This window comes from Sphaerodactylus townsendi, linkage group LG02 (assembly GCF_021028975.2).
Source record: "Sphaerodactylus townsendi isolate TG3544 linkage group LG02, MPM_Stown_v2.3, whole genome shotgun sequence".
Classification (NCBI taxonomy): Eukaryota; Metazoa; Chordata; class Lepidosauria; order Squamata; family Sphaerodactylidae; genus Sphaerodactylus; species Sphaerodactylus townsendi.
The window spans coordinates 32,180,785-32,200,604 of record NC_059426.1 but is presented as its reverse complement, the minus strand read 5'-3'; positions in this window follow the sequence as shown (position 1 = coordinate 32,200,604).

Here is a 19,820-nt window from a genome sequence, read left to right as displayed (position 1 = left end):
GTAAAATTAGATGCCTCGGCTTATACACGGTTCGGCTTATACACGAGTATATACGGTAAGTGTTTTAAAGAGGATGCCAAGGCACCTTGCAAGTTGATTATAATGTGCATTGTGCCTTTGCATCCTGAGTTCCCTCTTGACAGAACCCCTCCCATCTTCTGATAGAATAGACTGACCGAATAGCCTTACATTGCAGCTGAAGTTGTGCTTATTTTAAATGCATGGTCTCTGTTCTCAAAGCATAGGCCGTTGGAAAAAAAAATGACTTGCACAAAGCAAGACATTTGTAATGGTACAGTGTAATATGACAAGAGATTACTTTGAACTTGCCCTGAGTGCTTGAGTCTTGTTCGCCCCAAGGGGTTGAAGCAAATAGCAGGGGGTTGAGACAGCCACATGATAGATTCGGTGACATCTTGTGAAGGCAGAGATACATATATAAAATATGAGAAAAAAAAGGTTCAAAGAGGGAAATAAAAAGTGTAACAACAAAGAATGAGAAGGATTTTTTTTTAAAGCCAAAAGAGAACTAATAATATGCTGTAGTTGCGATTTGAAGTATTCCGATGCTTTTGGGCAAGGATGCGTGTGTGTATAATTGTACTTTAGAACGCATGTTAAATGCAAGCAAATTGTGCTGTAAATGATCTGCGACTGAAGTGGTAGACCTGTTTATTGTGGCTCTTCTGAAATGGGTGGGGGTGGGGAGGAGAGATTATCTCAAGTGTAACCTATCTCAAGTGTGAAACAAGATGGAACCAAAATAGCATAGTTTGGATTTTAACACATTCAGCAGTAGATCGGAGGCACTACAATCTAAAACCGTTCAAATCGTGGATGTACCAGGTAGTCATGGTAGTAATGCTAACAAGACAACCCCACTTGTGGAGGATGCCACCACACAAAAGAACCAGAGTTGGGGGCTGTTGGTGAAATCTGAAGAAGATTATAATTCACGGGCAAAGATTCTTTGCTCCAAGACAGTTTTCAGTTTTACAGATTAACATCAGCAACTTTAATTGTGCCTCGAAACGATGAAGGTCTTTCAGGACAAGAGTGATACGATCACAACAGCATGTTCCAGTCAACAGCTTTGCCCTGTATTTTGGATCTGTTACCATTTCTGAACACTTTTCAAGGGCACCCGCAGTATAATGCATTGCAGTAATTGAGCTTGAACGTTACTGTAGCATAGATAACTGTGGCTAGATCATCTCTTCCCGGAAAGGGAAACAGCTGGTACACAAACCATATGAGGTGAAAGATGCATCAAGCTGTAAATGATGCTTGAGTGTGTGTAAACAAACCTGGATCTATAAGCCCACTCAAGCTGTGAACCTGATCTTTAAAGGGAAGTACATCTAGTGATTGAATACCACCACCTTCATGGTCCAAAGATCGACCCTCGGTTTTATCTGAATTGAGCTTCAGTTTATTTGCCATCAATCAAGCTATTAGTGATTCCAAGCACCTCTTCAGAAATCAGGTCATCCACATCCATTCCTGGGTGAGATGGAAAAGAGAGAAAGACTTGGATGCCTTTCATTTCACATTAGGCACAAAGCCTGACAAAGGGCCTTTTCATGAGCTCAGCTCTGCCGTCAGATAATGCAAAAATCACCATGTTCTCATTTTGAAAGCATGTCTTGCTTTTTCTGAAGGCTAAATGCTGGACTCTGGTGCCAAATGGATCTGCTGTGGATTGCTCCTCACAAAATATCTCTTTCGCAGGGAACAGCTCACCATGTGAATAAGCTGCCACCACAGAGGTTCCCTATGCTACAGCAGACAGTTTGGAGCAGATCATGGCCTTGGTGCAATTTTAAGGAGAGTCCAATTAGCAGGCATCTATATATCTCATTCCCAGGTGTGCCCCCATCTTAAATCTGAAGATAGGTGCACACATACTCCAAACAGGTGTTCTGAATGGACTTGAACCCAAGGCCCTGCAGGAATGTTGGAGTGGGGAAACAAATCTGGTTCACCAAATAAAAGTGTGCCGCTCATGTGGAAGAGAAGGGAATCAAACCTGGTTCTCCAGATTAGAGTCCACCCTCTTAATCACTGCACCACACAGAGCGAGTCAATATAATTAATGGATGGGACACTCGATAAATAAATACATTAGAATGAGGGTTGTGGAATCAACCAGAAGTCTAAAAACAGAACTGGAGGAAAGCATAACTATTAACATGACACATTAAACGATGCAAGATTCCATAATATGATCCTATAGTCCTTAAATAATTTTTCTAGGTAATGTTGTGAATCAGTAGAGTACAGCTCTACTGCCTGTTGTAGAAAAGCCTTTTTGACCTCCTCAGATCAGGCTGTTCTGCAAGGCAGGAGCCACCATGGAGAAGGCATATGTATGGGCAACTGTTGATTTTGCCTTCTTGCTGATTGGCACCTACAGAAGACCCAGCTCTGATGAATGAAGCAGTCATGGTAGAACATAGAGGGTGTGGTGAATGGTCTCAAAAGATGAGGGACTTTGGCATGAAGAATTTTGTATGTGATATCTATTACTTAATATCTTAAATTGATCCCTGTAGCTGGTGTGCAGCCAGGATAAGAGTCATATCATGTCCATCTAGCTCCCGATAATAGCGAAGTTGAAGTATTCTGTACCTGCTGGAGTTTCCAAACTGATTTTGAGAGGAGACCAATGTACAGTGCATTGCAGTAGTCTAGACTTGATGTTACTGTAGCATGGATCCCGTTGGCCAGATCAGCCTTCTCAAGGTAAGGGGCCATCTTTTGAGCTAGGATAGGTTGGAAGTAAACCTTTTTAGCAACTGCATTAACTTGCTTCTCCGGTTATAAAGTTGGATCTGGTATAAGTAACCCCAAGGGTCAGCTGAACTCCATAAAAAGTGTGCAGCACTTAGTCTCAGTTTGTTCACTCTTAGCCAATTTACCACAGCAGCCAGGCAGTTATTCAGGAGATTTGGATAGGGTTATGCAGAGCTGGCCACCATCTGCATATTGATCACACCCAACTCCAAAGCTACAAATGATTTGTCCTAAGGACTTTATTGATTAAAAAGCATGAGAGAGAGAATTGTACTGTGTGGAACTCCACAGGAACTCCACTGTGATGATAACTGGTCTCCTACAGCGATCCTTTGAGTCTGATCTGCAAGGATTAATTTGAACCAGTTTAGCCCGCATCCTCCGATACCTACCGGTCTCTCCAAGCACTTAAACAAGATGGTTGATCTACGGTTTCAAAGGCAGCAGATCAGTCCAACAAGAGCAACAAGGAGGCATGGCCTTTGTTTACACTCAGTCAAAGGTTGTAAACTAAAGCTGTCTCTGTCCTGTAGCCCAGCTGAAACTAGATTGAAAAGGATCTAGAGTAGATGAGTTATCCAAGAAGACTTACATTTGGTCTGTGCCTGCTTTCTCAATCTTTGCCAAGATAGGGCAGGGTGATAATTGGCCACATCGCTTTTCTGAAAAGTAGCTGATAGATAACCACCTCTTTGAGTGTCTGAGGGAAGGCACTCTTAGTGATTGATTTACAATAGATACTAAGTGTTTGTTGATGTTGTCCTTCTATGTTTTTAGCAGCCAGGATGGGTAAGGGAATGCAAGTAGTGGTCTTCACTGATCCCAGGATTTTGTTGACAGTCATCATGGAAACTGGGACAGAATTATTCATTTATAGACCAGGTGGTATATGTCCTGTCTCCTGGTATGCCTGTGTTGCAACTGGCATTCCAGTCAGAGCATATTCTCGATATTTTACAACCAAAAAAAACATGGCAAATGTATCACAGGTAATTGTCTCTTCCTGAGACAATAAAGGCTGAGATTTTGGTATCAACAGTTGCTAAGCTACGTTGAGCAATCAGGATAGTTGTGAGTTAGCTGATACTATAGTAGCAGAGCAGTAATGTTTATTTGCCACCGTCAATGGGCTGTACAGCATAATCTCTCAGATTTGGCAGGAATTCACTACCAGTATTGTTCTAGACATCTCCCAGCCCTCTTCAGGTCACATAGTTCCATAATAAGCAAGGTACCAGCTTATTCTGCAAGGACAGAAGTGGGCATAGAACCTTGTTGCTAGTTTCAAGGAGCTTCTCATTCCATACACCCAGTGAAGCCCCAACTGAGCACGTGTTTTTGATCCTAAGCATGTGTTTGGATCCCTGGAGCATTCTGCAATCCAGTAGGATTCAAGAGTATCATTGTGAGGACCATTTTAACTGGGACTCTTCTCATGCTGGATGTTGGATCTACATTCACCTTGGTTTCAAGTAGGTAGTGGTCAGACCAGGTCAAATCTCTAACACTTAAACCAGACCATCGCTCAATTCTCAGCAAAAAATTAAGTCTAGTGTTGGGCCCGTCACAATTTGATAGAGGCGTAAGAAAATCAAGGAGACATATGCTATGGCAAGAGAAATTAAGAGATATTATGAAGATATGGACAATGTTTGAGACCTGGATGAGAGAAGCCGGATTTAACGAAGAAATCTGGAAGAAGAGAATACGGAGAATGGAACTTCTGCTGCTTGCTTGAACAACAGAGAAAAAGAAGAGGGGGAGGGAGGGGAAAAAGGGGGGAAATGTATAGTTCGAAAAATGTATTGTATGTAACAGTTATATAAACATTCTATACAATAAAAAAATTTTAAAAAAAGAAAATCAAGGAGACTATAAAATCCTGAGCCAGTCCTGGCAAGATAAGCTCAACATGGGTATTGAATTCCCCCAGAATGATCAGTCTAGGAGTCTCCAATAACACATCCAGCAGTATCTCTGCTGACTCATGAAGTCTGCCCACTGGGCAATTAGTTGGCCAGTGGACAAGAAGAATGCCCAGTGTATCCTGTGTCCCTAGTGTTGTGATAGTTTGCACTAGAAGTCAGCAGTAGTTGAAGGCCTCAGGGAAGATAATATCCACCTCTCCCCTAGGTGAATTATACAGAGTTGGTGGAGAACAGTATAACCAGAGGCATTATTTGGGATAGTCATACCACATTATTTTCTTCCTGCTATGTTGTTGAGTACGCCATATCAATTATACCTTCTGTACCAATGATCTGATTCTCTGTACCTTCCTTTTCTAACAAAACTTATTGTCTTAATGCTATATTTGATTGGATGGCTTATTGAAGATCTTTTCCACAGACATATGTCTGCGTACCTGTTAAGAATGGCATAATGACATCTTCCAGTGGTTCCTGTTTATACCCATGTGAAGGAATTATTTCTTTATAATCACTCCTACTTTGTAGAATGCCTTTCCATTAGAGAAAGATAAAGCCCCTCTTCTTGCACAACTTGTGTTGTGTAAAGCAGCATTATTCCAGCAGGTACATGATATCGAATTGATGAATTGGATCAAACCAACTTTTCTGTTAAGCTGTGGGGCATGGAATCTCCATAAACAAAAGCCACATGGAGTAAAGACTGTAATTAGGAGAGGAATGGAGTGAAAGCAGCCAGCAAATTGTTCCAACTTGATATGTATATTTTGTCTGATGCTGAATGACATTCTGAACTTGGCAACTTGGATTTCTGGTCTTTTGATGAGGAACAATGAGGTTGTTCAGATCTGTGAGTCTAGTATGAGTGAGGTTGACTGTTAGTAGGTTGACTATGCCATACTTTTTAGTCCAGATTTGGGGGTTGTTTTCTGTACTATTATTGATTTGTATAATGTAAAATTTAAATTTTCTTAATCTTAAATGAAACCTGAGAGCCCTTGGCTTGTCCCAGTCTTCTTTGTCTCTATCTTTCTGTTCTGTGTCTCTTCTGATGCTTTCATCCTTGCTTCTCCTCAAGTATGGGACCACATAACCCAGTGTGGGAGAAGATCTGTTTTGAGGAGTGATTGAAGTGATATGAACATACCTTGGTTGTCATACAAAGCAATCCCATGGAATGCATGTTCAAACTCTTTTTCCAGCACTTTAGAATATACATGTGGCTTTACTGTTTGGTTGCTTTCTCTCTTTCTCTTCTTTCCTTCAAGCAACAATAAAACGTGCATTGTTTTCCACTTTTAAAAATTGGAATTTCACTCTTTTTTTCTACCTCCATGACAAAGACATAGTTTTATTTTTTCCCAGTGTGACTAATTATTTTTTCTGCAGTTTGATTCTTGTTCAACTTCATTGGCTGATTATGCACAACATGTCTTCTGCGTGTTGGGAGTAAATGTCCATCACAGCAAGATTTCTTGTACAGACGTATTTCCTGAAGCTCCACTTTCACTTTCCATTCTCTCCGGAGAAAGCAAGACCATTTGTAGCATGATTTTAATTTTCTTTGCAGCCAGAGCAGCACAGCTGTGACAATAATCACAGTTTTGCCCCGGACCTCTTCCCTCCACCCACAGCCAGCCTGTCTAGCCTCACCCCTCCTTCTCCCCATGCTGCTTTGCATGCTTACCCCCTCACCCCTCCCTGTTGCTGACTCCTTCTCGCTTCTTGACCTGCTAGATCCTTTTTATTGCCCGTGACCTCCTCCCACCGTGGATTGTTTTTTAAAAAATAATTTCTCATAGCTATATATCAATATCTTGATGTAAAAATAATAACATGCGTTGATCTCTTTAAACACCCAATTTGCCTGTGTATTGTCCCCTATCACTATTCCTTCTCATTGATCAACAGGCTGGAACATCTCCACTGCTCCTAGTTTTTACACACAAGCAATCAGTGATTTGAGACCACACCTGGAAAAGGCCATTGGTCTTGATGCGTGGAGTTTTCAGCAAATCAGGAGAGGGATGATCAGGAACCTGGCAAGCTTAGCAAAAAGTGGTTCATGATGTCCTTTTGTGGTTTGCGCACCACCATTACTCTCACATCACTTCCCACCATAAAAGACAATCAGTGATCAGGCAAAGTGTGCAGATGCTGTATTCAGGACTTTTCTGTAATAGCTTGCCTTTTTTATATTGATATTTCAATATATTGATATTTCAAAAATTAGATTATGTTGAAAATTAAAGCACGCATGTGCAATAGAGAACCTGTGAAAACAAGCAGAGATTGTGGAGATTGCTCTCTCCTGGACACATGCAAAAAGCCAGCTCATGGGTAATGCCTGCCTTCTGCAGAGTAGGCAGTGGGTAATAATACTGAACATACTGCAAAACAAAGACTCCACAGTGAAGTCTCTTGGAGGTTGTGAGAAGTTTGCTGTGCACAATCAGTCTTTCTTTTTTGCTACGCTCCTTTCACCAGTTCCCATTTCCTTTTCCAGTTCTGTTTAAGTTACTTTATAGAACTTTGGCTCATTTTTATTTATGGTTTCATTTTCCCATTATTATTTGCCTCCTTGTTTGCTCTGCTGATTCTCTGTTTTTCTCAAAACTTTGAGTTTCTTTTTATTCCATGCCCTCATCCTTTTCCTCTTGGCCTTTTCTGAACAGTTCAGTGACCCCTGAAATATCAACCCTCTCTTTCTTCAGCAGTGCTTAAACCCATGCCTAAACAGGTATCTTCTCTTTTGGTGCTTGATCTTTTCATCTGTGTGCTTTCTTCTTTCCCCCTTTCCGTTTCTGTCTCTTTCCCCTTCTTAATGGCCTTTTAAAAACAAATCATGAACCTTGAGGCAGGGATTGTTCCCTTTAACTGAATTACGGTACAGCACCTACAGGCAGAGGTGCCTCATAAATAATAAATATAGTTGTTATTGTTGTCTCTAAGAAATAGCCCATTATTGGATCACTATTAAAGGCAATAAAATGCAAATCTAATAGAAGTAGCAGCAAACTGACAACATCATTTAAGAAGATTATTTTGGTCTGTTTTCACCTGTAGCTGCTCATTTTCGTCAACATGATTGCTTCCTCTCAGATCCCCCATCCCAATGCTAAAAAGAGGAAGTTGATGAACACCTGTAAAAAAGATGTGCCTGGGAATTAAAAGATTATACTAGACTCTTCCAAGCAAAGATTGGGGTGATTATTACAGACCATTGTGGGAAAGACACCCATCTAGTATACTTCTATGCCTCCCAACACATGGTTGCATAATAAAATATAGTAGGTTATTTTTTAAATGTCTCATACAAAGCACACAACCAGGAAAAAAACACAGAAAAAAAAACAAAAGCAAAAATAAAATACAACCCATTATACACCATGCATTGATTTTCAGCTGTCTCATCTTTGATTGGAAATTAGCTCTAGATTCATGCATATAGTTATTAGCTATTTTAAAATGCATTCTAATGTTGACAATCTACTGCTTTTTTTAGATTTCAAACCCTGCTACTACTTCTCTATTTGAATAAGTTTTCAAAAGATATTCTGTAAAAGGTTCCTAGTTTTCTAAAAAGTTGTCCAAATTATTGTCCCTTAGCAGTATTGTCAGCTTTGCCATTTCTGCATATTCTGTAACTTTCAGAATCCAGTCCTCTTTGTTGGTATCTTATAATCTCTCCATTTTTGTGCATATAAAGTTCTTGATGCAGTAATATACATAAATAGCATTCTATATTCTTAGGAAAGTCCTCTCCCATAATTCCCAACAAGAAAGCCTCTGGTTTTTTTTCCAGAATTGTTATCTTCAGAACCTTTAGTATTTCCAAACTATAATAGATTATTTTAAATTCAAATTCAAATAACCTATTAGTAGTTTTGGTTATTGCTTGGAAGAATCTATGTGAATGGAGCATCCAGCTTTTTTCCCTCTACAAACAAGGCATATAAAATTGATTTGTGTCAGAACCACAGTTTTTCTGACCTGAAATGGCCCTAGGGAGTGGCTGTATGTCTCCTTGTGAAAAGCATACACAGGAAGGAATCACAGTTTAGTGACAGAACACCACCAAAAGAGCAATGTGATACAGTGATTAGAGTGTTGGACTAAAACCTGGGGGACTCAGGTCTGAATCTCCACTGAGCAATAAAAGCAGTGGGACAGTCCACACTTTCAGCCTAACTTAATTCATAGTGTTTTTCTGAGAATAAAATGGAGGAAAGAGGAACGATGTAAGCTGCTTTGGGTCCTCATTGTGGGAGAGAGGCATGGGATAAATGAAGCATTGATGTGGAACAACTCTGCTTGAGATTCTGGAGAACTATTGCCAGTCAGGGGAGACAGTACTGACCTTGATAGGGCAGTAGTTGACAACCAGCCGGTGAGTGGAGGGGTGAGGTGTGGCCATCAGTGACAGCATGTCACTTCCAGAAGTGACATCAGTCCTCTCTAGTAATCACCCAAAACTGTATGGTTTTACCATTGCGTTTCTTGTGGTTTCTAAAGAAACTTGACAGCTTTTAGGTTTTCCCTGTAAGTAACATTACGCCACAGATGTCAAACTCGCAGCCCTCCAGATGTTATGGACTACAGTTCCCATCATTCCCTGCCAGCATGATTCTGGCAGGGGGTGATGGGAACTGTAGTCCATAACATCTGGAGGGCCACAGGTTTGACACCTATGTATTATGCCATCAAGCTGATGGCCATTTTTGAAAACAAAAAAAATCTGTCTCTGCCACTCCAAAAATGAGTTCATAAGAGATTCAATTAGATGTAGTAAATAAATGAAGAAGGATGTTATCATATCCATTTGTATATCTAATCCCCCAGACTGATGAATCAACTTTCTGAACCAGGAATGACTAGAATATATTTTGAATGCTGTGTGGCTGCTCTGTTGCCAACAAAATTACACATGGGGCTACTTACTTGTATCATGTTTAAGAAGCTAATTCTTCCTTGATGGGGAGAAATAAAAAACAATTCATGATGGGAATATAGCATTATGTTAGGCATGCAGGCTTTAAATCTATTCAAATCACAATGCATGGTTAATCTACTAAACTCAAGATCCCGCACCCCCAATAACTGTATAAAATAGAAGAAGATTTATACCCACCCTTTCTTTCCTGTAAGGAGACTCAAAGGGGCTTACAGTCTCCTTTTCCTCCCCCGCCCCCACACATACAACAGAGAGCTCCAAAGAACTGTGACTAGCACAAGGTCACCCAGCTGGCATGTGCTGGAATGCACAAGCTAATCTGGTCCCCCAGATAAGCATCCACAGCTCAAGTAGGGCGGGAAATCAAACCCGGTTCCCCAGATTAGAGTTCACCTGCTCTTAACCACTGCCCCATAGCATGAAACAAAGAAAAGAATTGGCAAAGAATTGTCATTATTTGTTCATGCAGTCTAAAAGATCAGTTTCTCTGGTTAAAATTGCCATTCCTTAAAAGGTTGCCATGCTTGTGTTTGTAGCATGCTTGTGTTTGTAGCCTGCAAAATTCGAGAACAAAGAGATAACGTTCATTCCATTTGTGTTGAGGGCCAGCTCTAGAAAGTGGCAAGGGAGTCCCTTTCCCATCTTCCCCAAGACTGGCAAAGGGCCCACCACAAACATTCTGGTGGGCAAAGGGCCCACCACAAACATTCTGCAGATCATCTGAGACTCAGTTGCTCACACTACCTCTTTCAGGTGGAGAGGCCCAAAGCCCACCAAATTCTAAAGCTGCAGTTGTTTCTTTGAGATGTAAAGAGCAGCTCTTTCTCTTCCAAGAGTCTTGGTTAATGCAAACTTGCATTTTTTTCTCTTAAGTAATACCCGAAGAGGAAACTAGCATTGTTCACCTGCACTGTCTGCAAGAAAGCAATGTGTAAATATAGTGTAAATAGATACCAATAGAGTTTCCAATCTCAGGTTGGGACCGTGAGGTCTTCTGGAACAGGGGTCTGCAACCTGCAGCTCTCCAGATGTTCATGGACTACATATCCAATCAACTGCTGCCAGCTGATGGGAATTGTAGTCTATGAACATCTGGGGAGCCGCAGGTTGCAGACCCCTGTTCTGGAATTACAGCTGAATTACAACTGATGTTCATGGACTACACATCCCATCAGCCAGTTGACAGGGGCTGATAGGAATTGTAGTCCATGAACATCTGGAGAGCCGCAGGTTGCAGACCTTTGTTCTGGAATTACAGCTGAATTACAGCTGATGTTCATTGACTACACATCCCATCAGCCAGTTGACAGGGGCTGATAGGAATTGTAGTCCATGATCATCTGGAGAGCCGCAGGTTGCAGACCCCTGTTCTGGAATTACAGCTGAATTACAACTGATGTTCATGGACTACACATCCCATCAGCCAGTTGACAGGGGCTGATAGGAATTGTAGTCCATGAACATCTGGAGAGCCGCAGGTTGCAGACCCCTGTTCTGGAATTACAGCTGAATTACAACTGATCTCCAGGCAACCAAGATTAGTTACCCTGAAGAAAATGGCAGCTTCAGAAAGTGGATCCTATGACATCATATCCTTGCCACGTGCCCTCCCTAGGCTCCACCACCAAATCAGCATGAATTTCCCAACCTTGAGATGGCAGCCTTAATTACCAAATGTTGTGAAATACTTCTTCTCTCATTACCGTTTTTCAAAATGTGCAAAGTTGCACTGAGAGGATAAAAATATTGTAGAGGCACACAAATCTCTTAAGAGTCACAGTGACGTGAATTTTTTAACCTGCTTTTTAAAATAGTCTTCCTAATACTCCTTTGGTAAGTGCAAGTGTGGCCAGCTGAGCATATCGAAATCTGTCTTCAGAATGTGAAGGTAGGGTTCCTGCCAGCCGCATTCATACATTTTCTTCATCAAATCCCCTCTACATGCATAAGAATTTCTCTTTGAGCAACCCATTTTCCCTCCAGACTTGAGTTTATACTGGAACAGTTTTACATATTAAAAAGAGAAGCCTAATGGAAAAACAAAATCAGCACAAATCTCTGCATGGGTCAACAATTAAGCATTCTTATGCTTCAGTCAAGTAGAAGGGTTTCAAGCTGAGGTGAGCAGTGCCCTCTGTGTTTGTATCCGTGTATGAGAGTCAGGCCTGATTAAAACATGAAGCAGGTACTGCAAAATATTTCATCCAGGGGACTTTGTACCCGAATAGCGTATCGTTTAAATAGGTCTAGTACCTCTTTGCAGCACATCTGCATGATACCGACCTGGCCTGTGGACTTCTGGTGTGCCAATTAAGCATGTGAAGCTTGTTTATGTGGATAGGTGCTCTGGTAAAATGGGAAAGTTTGCACTTGAAAAAGTCCATATGTACAGCTTCCAACTCGGCGTGGAAATTCCTGGAAATTTTGGTGGTGGTGCCTGAGGACAATGGGGCTTGGTGAGGAGGGTCCTTAGAGTAAGGTGACCAGATGGTCACCTTTGTAAAATGGGACAGGCGGCTGAGCACGCATGCGCATGCGCGCAGCCGCAGGAGCACACAGCCTTGTGGGGCGCTCCCGTTTCCCACAAGGCCGTGCACTCCTGTGGCTCGCGCCCCAGAAGGCAGTGCGGCAGCCTCCCAAAATCGGGACACTGGAAATAACCCGTGGGATGCGGGACAAATTTTTTGAAGGTGGGACTGTCCCGCCAAAAGCAGGACGTCTGGTCAGCCTACCTTAGAGTATAGTTCATAGCGTCTTCCTTCCAAAGCAGCTGTTTTCTCCAGGGGAACTGATCTATGTAATCTGGAAAAATCAGTTATAATTCCAGGAGGTCTTCAGACCCCACCTAAATGTTGGCAACCTTACCCATATGTGAATTCTTTTACCTCACCAGCACCGCTTTTCTCTCAGGCCTAAAAGAGACAAATGGACAGAGATCGAGTAAAGAAAGTTCATAGCAACTAGAGAATGATCACTTGAAAGTAGAAATACAACGAACAGATAAATGACACTGATAGCTGTTTTCCTGAGGGGGAAAATGTCCCTCTTTGAAAAGAAAATTCCATCTCCCCTTTCTTTTGTCACATTTTTCCAAATGTTGAAGAAAATCTCCCTCATTCTATAAATACTGCCTCTGAGAAAATGTTCAGTTGTACAACAGCATCACTCTTCATAGCAATTGTAAAGGCATGAAATCTTTCTCCCTTGAAGTGGCACAGCTATATCATTTCCATTGCCCTTCATATATAATGTCTGAATTAATAATAAGGACATGATTACATACCTAGATTTTGCCTGTGATGTAAATGTGGCATCCTTCCAAGCTAATCATGTCCAGCATTAAGCAATCTATAGTCTTCCAACCAAGAATTTATGGCCCTTTTGTTCTTTTAACAGCCCCAGTCCTTTATAGCAATTATTCATTTAAGGCATGGCTGCACAAGATATGGACTATGGCCATTTTATAGTCTATTACAAGCCAACCACAAACTTTTGTGAAGTTCTTATTGCTGTTGTAATCCACCAGTATTCTGGTACATCCTGAAAGGGCACCTTCTTTTCTCCCCATCTTTAGTGTGTCTATCATTTTCAGAAGAAATGAGGTTGCAGCATATGGAAAAGTCAATAGACAGTAGGAAAGGCTACGAAAAGTGGGGGGACATGGGGATGGGGTTAAATTCTTGGGGCTCTGGTTGATCTTGACTTCTGAGTAGTTAGCCAAAGCAGTACTGGTTTGCTGCAGTAAATTCAGCAGATCTTTTATTTAGGGGCAGTCACTATCTCTCAGCCCAGCCTACAACACACAGTTGTTGGGAGGATGTTTCTTTTATTTTTTTGTGTGCTAGTTTGTTCAGTATTGACTTTGCTTTTTGTAAAATGCCCACGTTTGCATGAGGGTTTTGTAGTATTTAGGGTTGCAAAAGCAGTTACAAGTTGTTGGGCATGTGCATTTCTGTCATGAGGATATAAATGGTTTGTTACAAAAATGGCTTTAAAAAAACTATGATAATACACATTGCTTAACATGAAAAGATCAGGACATAAGGAGCACTATCAGGAAGGGTGGAGGAGCTTCCAGCTTCCCTGTCTTGCTGTTTTCACCAACAGAAATAGCAGTTTGAGGAGTTTTTGTTCCTTTTTCTGGTAACTAGCTCCCCTGCATCCATTTCCATTGGTGCAAATAGTGTGGTAAGGAAGCTGGAAGCCCCTCCTTCCCTTTGTAGTGCTATTGAGCTCAGTGGAGCACTTTTTGAATGAGTAGACTCACTTGATAAGAGTCAATGTGCATGGTAGCAAGCTGGCTCGGACACCTGCGTTCTGACTCACATCACTTGTAACTTCTAGTTTGGCTTTAAGCTTGAATTGTAGCTATGAGAGTCAGTGTATCTCCAAATTTTTTGAGCCTGTGGGCACATTTGGAATTCTGATATGGCATGGTGGGCACAGCAACAAAATGGCTGCCAGAGAACGTTTGCCACAGGAGGTGGAGCCAGCCACAGCTTAGCTTCAGTTACACAGTGAATATCATGGCGCTGTAGTGGCAGTTGCTGCCAAAGGAACATTTAAAAAATCTGCCCAGCCAGTCAGATGTTTTGCTGGGCAAAAGCCCAACTTGGCCCCACCCACTTTTAAAAAATGCTAGGTGAGCATCAGAAAAGGTGTCTGCAAACGCCATATCATTCACAGACACCACACTAGAATAGGATTAGAGAGTTGTTTGTTACTCTTAAAGAAACCATTATGGAATAAGGCCGTGGTGGCGAACCTTTGGCACTCCAGATGTTATGGACTACAATTCCCATCAGCCCCTGCCAGCATGGCCAATTGGTTTGCCACCACTGGAATAAGGACAACTGGTGAAATACAGACCTATATATATATAACTTTCAATTGAGTGTGTGAAAGCAGAACAGCTGCCAGCTTTCCTGAATAACACTTCTTTCCTTCCCTTTTAAAATCTGACCCCAGATCTAATGATAGGCTTGGTAGATGATCGTCATTCTCAGGAAGACAGAGAAAATTATTCTCTATTAATTTTATTAGATTCTTCTGTATTTGATACAGTTGGTCACACAGTTAATTTAGTTCTTGTGGGAATTTCTGGAGTATCCCTCCAATAGTTAAAACTGTTTTTATTAGATAAATATCAAAGGATTTCCATTAGTGATGTGAAATCACAAGCCTGGGTTGTATTTTATTGATTACCCCTATCATTAGGATTATCCCTAGTTGCGTTTAATAAACACATGCAGCCTTTATGTGAGATCATCCAGGGCTTTGGAGTTGGGTATAATTAATACGTTGATGATACCAGGTTCTATTTCTCTTTAAACAATCATACAGCAGCAGATGTAACTTCTAACTAAATTCTTATGGATGAAAGTCAGTAAGCTGAATTCATTCAAAGCAAGGTGGAGTTCAGATGTTTTCATTCAGTTAAGTATATCTGAAATGTTTGTTTTTGGCAAAGGTGTTGCAATATCAAAGTTTAACTTTCCAAGCACAAAAATTAACGAACTTGTTTTTTCTCTCTTATACTAAGGACTCGGAACCTTTTCCCTCTCCAAATGTGAAAATCTCATAACTCAGAACTGAATATGAAACCAGTTCTTTCACAAGAGATAACTAATATATTTTAGAGGAGAGGTTCATTCCTTTTGTGTGACTTTTGATTCACAAATTGAATGCACCGATTTTCCTTTGTTCGAAATACCAGATATGTCATGAAAATATGTACATGTTGCAAGTCTGTTTGTGTACAATGATCTATATTGTTGTAGAAGAGCTGTGGTTTCAGCTGCTAGCCCTATAAAACCGCAGACTCTTACCCAGTTCTTTAGTATGGCTAAACTGCTTTCATACAACCTGTTCTGGTTTGGCCATTTGCTTGCCAATTTCCTGCCTGGTTTTGTTTCCAACTGTCCCTTGACATTATCCTTGTCTTGGCCAACTGCTATTTTCTCATTCTGCTTTTAGCTGATCTTCCCTAAAATTTCCTTCGTCTTGTTATCCTCAGGACTTCTCTTCTACTTAACCCTTTTCTTTCAGCTTCCTGCTCTGTTCCCACCTTTCAGCCTTGTTGACTCCGGGGTCCACGTTCTAACCTATTTTTGCAAGTTCTTCATCAAGCCATACTTTCTTCTTTCACTATCTGGGCAGTACATTCTGTGCTCATTAAATTCTATCAGTGATTATTTCAAAGTTTGCTAACCCTGCTGGGCACAATCCAGAGCTCTTCAAAAGTTCACACATGAGAAGGGGGGGTGCCAAATGGTCTTTGCTCTGTTGCACTGTATAGAATTCCTAATTCACATGAAGACTTGTAGAAGAGAACAGCTCCAGTGCGGAGAAGATCTGAATGCACATTAGAGTCTTCATATATGCTGGAGCATAGTGGGTTACAAACTAAACAGAAGTGTGTTTTGTTAAACTGATACCAATCTGCAGTCACATTCCAGCATAAAATACATTTTCCATACTTTACTAATCAGGGCATTCTATAGTTTACCCACCACATTAAAACAATTTAAGGGAACTCCATAAATAGAACTGATTTTGAGTAGGAAAAGCTCTGTCTCTCAGTGAGACTGAATGGGAACAAAGACCATTTGCTGCTTATATCTGTTTGTACTCCTTAAACATTAATGATAACAGAGGACTAACAGCACAGAAGATTGTAGTTCATCTGTCAAAGTCAAGTCAAGAACAGAGAGCTGGTGTTCAGCTAACTAGCTGAACTTCTTGTGTTTTGACATTTGGAATATCTTGTGGGAAATGTGACTGAAAAACTAATCTCAGCCCCATATTATTTATTCCAAATATAGAAAACAGATAAATAATGTTCTGTCTAAGGGTTTAAGGCTCTGTGGTTAATATATATTCTAACATAACATTCTAAAACAAAGATGGTCCACCATGTGGTGAATGAAGTTACAATTGCGATTTTTTTCTTTTGGTGAAACAGAGTTTTTAATATATATATAACTCTGTCTCACCAAAAGAAAAAATCGCAATTGTAACTTCATTCACCACATGGTGGACCGTCTTTGTTTTAGAATGTTATGTTTGGGTCCTAGTGCCTAGCACCATTAATGTAGTCATCAGAGTGTCACAAAAAATAGGTTAATCGCCTCCCAACTCAGACATGGCATGTTACCCTCTGCTCTTTCTCCTAAGGTATAAACATGATTTGAATTTCACAAAAGAGGTTAACGCAACATACTTTCCCCTTTTCTGCATGTGAAGGATTTTGCATTAGAAAGAAACCAACTTTTCAACTATTCCTAAATGCCTTTGTAATTATATTCCTACAATATGAATAGTTTAATCATAAACAGGTTTGCTCGGAATCCAACTGAAGTCGACTCGATCAGGGTTGCTCCCAAGAAAGTGTATTTTAGGATTGTTCTGTTAATCAGAGTTATCCATACCCAACAATTTTCCTCCATCAGTGCACACTGGAGTGCAGAGCAGTAACCGGTAATGTGAAAAATTGTTTAGTATTCTTGTGGTCCAATCTGCATGGTTGCTGTGGATTTAAAGTACAGTTCTTTGCTGTGTTACCCGAGTTTAAGCCCAGCAATTTCTACAGGCTTAGGCTGGAGTTACTGACCATAGAATTACAGTGTCGCTCTTCAAACTTTAACTTGAAATACTTTTATTCTTGTTCTCCCTTCAAGAACATTTGTATAGAATGTTCTTGGGATGGTGATTGGATACTGGCTTATTTTTAGTTGCTTTTTCAATATTGAAAATCTATGCCATTTTTATGATTTTCTGGTATTTTAATTTGTTGTCTCTGGTAGCATAAAAATTCTTTAAATAAATACATAGGTAGACAATGCAGAAAGATATCTCTGTTCCTATTTCATAAAGTAAAACAAATAATAAAGTAAAACAAATTCATATTATAAGAGAAACAGAAGCACTTAAGCCATAATCCCATACAGAGATCATTTCTACATAAGTCACTGAAAATGTTTGCACTCACCCCATTGAAACTCCTCCTGGCTGACGTTTTGTGATTCCTCTGTTCTATTTTGACTTCGCTGTGGATTCGTAGTTTTGATGTTTTAAAGCCTGGTGGTGTGATTCTCCTTGTGTCACGTCTTTGTAGCTTCAAAAATATAACCCCCTAAAATGTAAAAAAAAACACTCTAAAAACCTGGCGAGATGATGGAATGAGCCCAGAAAATGGCGCCAAGGAGGAAGTCTGGGGACTGCAGAGAGATGTGGGAAACATTTTGAAGACATACACACAGCAAGTGAACATGTTTTGAAAACATTTTCATGAAAAGGATTGTTAAAATCCAGGATGCGTATAAAACATTTGGAGGCTGAAAATAAAATGTTTTGGGCTAAAAGCCATGTAGAACTCCTCATAGGAAACATTTTATTTCCTGCCTCAAAACATTTTATTTTGGTTATGCGGAAAGGTTTAGAGTTACGAAGGCTTAAGCCCACTGAAATGAATGGGTTTAAATGCACACTTATTTCTACGTTAAGCCATTGGTCTAAGTGGTACTTGTGTAAATACATAGCTGGGCATGAACCATGACCTTAACATTTATGTTCATATTTTAAAATGTGTGTCATATTTTAAAGAGTGTTGTTCTGAAAAAGCCATGAATATTTAAAGAAATGTACTCAAGCTGACACATTCCATACGCATATTGGGAGAAGGAAGCAGAGAATGCTCTGAATCTCCTTTTCAATTTCAGAATCCCGGCCTGAATGTAAAACATGAACGGCACCATTAAGCATTTAAAAATGTTCCAATTTCGCATGTGTCCCTTCAGTGGTTATGTGCAGTTCACAGAATAAGGGGATTTCTTTGTGAACCCTGAGATTTCTTTTCCCATTGAATCTACTCATTGTCAACTGAGGAACTCTTAAGTATCAATTACTTCCAGTGTGGTCCTACCTCTGTATTCCTGCCTTTCTGTGTGTCACAATGGGGCTTTCTCCACTTACCTTCTGCTGTGCGCTACTCTGGGAAAGTAGCGCGGGGTCCAGCGGCGCTCCCCACTTACAAGGGTGGTGCCCCCCACAACTGGCCTTTCATCTTGGCCACTATCAAATGTGACTCATCACCCTCCTCCCCCTTTTTTGGGGAGAATTTTAAAAATGGGGTTAGTCGGACGCCTCTATTATTACTTTTACTGCTATTGTTATCGCTGTTTTAAAGATTTTATAATTCGTCTATTTATATTTTTTGTTGTACACCGCCCAGAGCCCTCCGGGGATGGGGCGGTATAGAAGCTGTAACAATAAATAAATAAATAAATAAACCACGCAGCCGCCCCGACGCTGCCGCTCTTGTACCACCTCAGCGCGCGTCATTCCTGGCGCTGAAGAAACGGCACCTTTTGATGACCCCGCGTGGAGCGTGGGGTCGTGGGGAACCCCGAGAGCGCACCAGGAATGACGCTCGCTGAGGGGACGCGAGAGCGGCGCGCAGCAGAAGGTGAGTGGGGAAAGCCCCACTATGTCCTTTTTTTGTAGCCCCACCAGAACCCTGCTTGAACATAGGCTCATCCCGCACATGCAGAATAATGCACTTTCAAACTGCTTTCAGTGCTCTTTGAAGCTGTGCGGAATAGCAAAATCCACTTGCAAACAGTTGTGAAAGTGGTTTGAAAACACATTATTTTGTGTGTGCGGAAGGGGCCACAGTCTTTTTAAAACCTTGAAAACACTACCATTTAATTAGAAGAGTGTATAAGATAAGCCATGTGCAGATTCCTTGACTAAGGAGTTGTGATATTTATTTTTTAAATGCTGGTTAATATTTCCCTTTGCCCTGAGCAAGACCAAAAATGTCTGCAACACACTTACATATAGCCGTGGAGAGCAAATCAAGCGAATGCGCTATGATCAATCACTTTTGTTCAGTTTCCTTCATTTTTCAATTGCTCATCTCCTGGGTGACTTGATGAAGGCAAACCCTCAAGCAGCAGCTGCAGTTTTGCAGGAAATAATGGGAGATATTAGATTTAATTGATCTAGGAAATTGAAGCCAGTGGGAAGAATGGATGGTCTTCAAAGTGACCTTAAAAGACCACGTTGTTCGTTCCATGCATGCTGGTGGAGTGAAGGTTTAACATTCAGCTCACTTTCTTCTTTTACTTATTTCTGCTTTG